This window comes from Salvelinus namaycush, chromosome 2 (assembly GCF_016432855.1).
Source record: "Salvelinus namaycush isolate Seneca chromosome 2, SaNama_1.0, whole genome shotgun sequence".
Lineage (NCBI taxonomy): Eukaryota > Metazoa > Chordata > Actinopteri > Salmoniformes > Salmonidae > Salvelinus > Salvelinus namaycush.
This window is the reverse complement of record NC_052308.1, coordinates 28,314,507-28,319,016: the sequence shown is the minus strand read 5'-3', so window position 1 is coordinate 28,319,016 and position 4,510 is coordinate 28,314,507.

Below are 4,510 nucleotides of genomic sequence, written 5' to 3'. Positions count from 1 at the left end.
AGAGTGAGAGTGGGCAGAACTGTAGCGGAGAGGAAAACTGTGTCAGGCAAGGAAAACAGGCACAACAGGATAACAGGATCGAAATAGTAACAAACGGCTAGAAACGTAGACTGACTGAGCAGAGATTACGATCTGGCAGTGTGGAAGTGGCAGGACTGAGTATTTGTAGAGGTCTTGATTATGGAACAGGTTGCAGCTGGTGGGGATCTGCTCTGTCTCCAGCACACATGTTTCCACCCACACAATCACACACACACAGAGAGAGGGAAAGGGAGAGGGAGAGGGAGAGGGAGAGGGAGAGGGAGAGGGAGAGGGAGAGAGCACTGGGGGAGTGGCGGCAGGTCAAGGAGACACAGGATGAGCAGTATTGTCACGACTTCCGCCGATGTCGGTTCCTCTCCTTGTTCGGGCGGCGTTCAGCGGTTGACGTCACCGGTCTTCTAACCATCGCCGATCCACCTTTCATTTTCCATTTGTTTTGTCTAGTTTTCCCACACACCTGGTTTACATTTCCCTCCTTACGTGTCATGTATTTAACCCTCTGTTCCCCCCATGTCTGTGTGTGGAATTGTTTATTGTTTCGTGTATGCGCACGTTAGACTGGTTGCGCTGGGTTATGTCAACCCGTATTGTGTTTAGCGTTCTTTGTGCCGCATGTTTTGTTCGCCTAAATAAAAGGATCCCAAATTCTGCTCTCCTGCGCCTGACTCCCTTACAGCCAGTTACGCATACCTAACAAGTACAGGGCGTGGCAGGAGCAGATGTAACAGCTGCCCTTATATGCCAACTCCTCTCTTCCATATGGGTCCAGTAGACAGGGCGCAAAATAACAATAATCTCATGACTAACAGTACAATGTAATAAAACACAATGTACAGTATGAAATAGAAATGTACAGTATATCCTACAGACCTAGGCTAGCCAACGTTCCTAGTGACAGCCAGGCGTTACGTATAGTACAGTGACGTGCACTTACGGACAACTAACAGTAAAATGTTGTCAACCTAGTTCAACAAACAAAAACACATGACATACAGTACCTGATAATGACAGAAAAAACTTCCGAACACACATGCTGTGCTGCACTTATACGGCAACTCTTCTGCAAAGTACAAATCAACAACATGGGGAAAGCTATGCCCAATGACAACACGCACAGTAAAATGTGCAGTACCTAGCTAGCATGTACATTATTCAATAATCAACAGATAAAACGTTAACGTTACTGAAATGACTGAACACGCCTCACATCGACGGGGCTGCAGTGGAGCGGGTCGAGAGTTTCAAGTTCCTTGGTGTCCACATCAACGACAAACTATCATGGTCCAAACACACCAAGACAGTCGTGAAGAGGGCACGACAACAACTTTCCCCCCTCTGGGGACTGAAAAGATTTGGCATGGGCATCCTGACCAGTTGCATCACTGCCTGGTACACTCGGCATCTGACCGTAAGGCTCTACAGATGGTAGTGCGTACGGCCCAGTACATCACTGGGGCCAAGCTTCCTGACATCCAGGATGTACATACTAGGTGGTTTCAGAGGAAGGCAAAAAAAAATGTCAAAAACTCCAGTCACCCAAGTTATAGATTGTTCTCTCTGTTACCGCACGGCTAGCAGTACCGGAGCGCCAAGTCTAGGACCAAAAGGCTCCTTAACAACTTCTACCCACAAGCCATAAGCCTGCTGAACAATTAATCAACTGGCCACCTGGACTATTTGCATTGACCCCACCTTTGATTTGACACTGCTGCACTCGCTGTTTATCATCTATATATAGTCACTTTACCCCTACCTACATGTACAAATTACCTTGAGTAACCTGTACCCCCGCACAGGGTACATTGGATTCAATTAAACTATGTTGAATTGAATAACACAATTATCAAGGGAAACCTCAGTACTGACATTCAGAATAAAAACCACATACATCCTCACACACTTCAAAGTCCAAATTAAAGGTTAAAGATACAATCTGTAACCTCTACTTAGAGAGTTAGAGAGATAGACACACAGGGCTGGACTTGGTTTCCAAGTCTGTCTGTCTGTCTGTCTGTCTGTCTGTCTGTCTGTCTGTCTGTCTGTCTGTCTGTCTGTCTGTCTGTCTGTCTGTCTGTCTGTCTGTCTGTCTGTCTGTCTGTCTGTCTGTCTGTCTGTCTGTCTGTCTGTCTGTCTGTCTGTCTGTCTGTCTGTCTGTCTGTCTGTCTGTCTGTCTGTCTGTCTGTCTGTCTGTCTGTCTGTCTGTCTGTCTGTCTGTCTGTCTGTCTGTCTGTCTGTCTGTCTGTCTGTCTGTCTGTCTGTCTGTCTGTCTATCTATCTATCTATCTATCTATCTATCTATCTATCTATCTATCTATCTATCTATCTATCTATCTATCTATCTATCTATCTATCTATCTATCTATCTATCTATCTATCTATCTATCTATCTATCTATCTATCTATCTATCTATCTATCTATCTATCTATCTATCTATCTATCTATCTATCTATCTATCTATCTATCTATCTATCTATCTATCTATCTATCTATCTCTATTCAATTCAATTCAATTCAAGGGGCTTTATTGGCATGGGAAACATGTGTTAACATTGCCAAAGCAAGTGAGGTAGATAATATACAAAAGTGAAATAAACGATAAAAATGAACAGTAAACATTACACATACAGAAGTTTCAAAACAATAAAGACATTACAAATGCCATATTATATATATACAGTGTTGTAACAATGTACAAATGGTTAAAGTACACAAGGGAAAATAAATAAGCATAAATATGGGTTGTATTTACAATGGTGTTTGTTCTTCAATGGTTGCCCTTTTCTTGTGGCAACAGGTCACAAATCTTGCTGCTGTGATGGCACACTGTGGAATTTCACCCAGTAGATATGGGAGTTTATCAAAATTGGATTTGTTTTCGAATTCTTTGTGGATCTGTGTAATCTGAGGGAAATATGTCTCTCTAATATGGTCATACATTGGGCAGGAGGTTAGGAAGTGCAGCTCAGTTTCCACCTCATTTTGTGGGCAGTGAGCACATAGCCTGTCTTCTCTTGAGAGCCATGTCTGCCTACGGCGGCCTTTCTCAATAGCAAGGCTATGCTCACTGAGTCTGTACATAGTCAAAGCTTTCCTTAAGTTTGGGTCAGTCACAGTGGTCAGGTATTCTGCCACTGTGTACTCTCTGTTTTTTTGTTAATTCTTTCCAATGTGTCAAGTAATTATCTTTTTGTTTTCTCATGATTTGGTTGGGTCTAATTGTGCTGTTGTCCTGGGGCTCTGTGGGGTGTGTTTGTGTTTGTGAACAGAGCCCTAGGACCAGCTTGCTTAGGGGACTCTTCTCCAGGTTCATCTCTCTGTAGGTGATGGCTTTGTTATGGAAGGTTTGGGAATCGCTTCCTTTTAGGTGGTTGTAGAATTTAACGGCTCTTTTCTGGATTTTGATAATTAGTGGGTATCGGCCTAATTCTGCTCTGCATGCATTATTTGGTGTTCTACGTTGTACACGGAGGATATTTTTGCAGAATTCTGCATGCAGAGTCTCAATTTGGTGTTTGTCCCATTTTGTGAAGTCTTGGTTGGTGAGCGGACCCCAGACCTCACAAACCATAAAGGGCAATGGGATCTATGACTGATCTATCTATCTATCTATCTATCTATCTATCTATCTATCTATCTATCTATCTATCTATCTATCTATCTATCTATCTATCTATCTATCTATCTATCTATCTATCTATCTATCTATCTATCTATCTATCTATCTATCTATCTATCTATCTATCTATCTATCTATCTATCTATCTATCTATCTATCTATCTATCTATCTATCTATCTAATCTCTCTTACTGTTTTAGTCTCTTATACTATAACACCTCCTCTCTCACACAAATCAAATCAAATTTTATTGGTTGCATACACATTTAGCAGATGTTATTGCGGGTGTAGCGAAATGCTTGTAACACTCTTCTGCCCCTCCCCCCCCCCCCCCCATCTGCCCCACCCTCTCTCACTCCAGAGATTCAATTGTACAGGTTTCCATGGGGATGGGAAGACCTTTGCTGGGCCAGACCATAATTTCCAAAGTGGTTGTCTGGGTGTGACATGTCCTTTTCACACTCTCGTCGGTTTAATGCTGACTTTTATGTGTATTTGTCAGCGTATGGTGCCGATGCTCAGACAACAGGGTTCAAACATTTACAGGGTTTGACACAGACAACATCTAACATCTGGTAGACCAGATAACATCTAATATCTGATAGACCAGACAACATCTAACATCTGGTAGACCAGACAACATCTATCATCTGGTAAACCAGACATCTAACATCTGGTAAACCAGACATCTAACATCTGGTAAACCAGACATCTAACATCTGGTAGACCAGACAACATCTAATATCTGATAGACCAGACAACAACTAACAACAGACTAAACAACACACTACAGAATGCAAAGACAACTTTCAGAAATGTGTACTTTCAATTGCTCCTAGTCATAAGAGTGG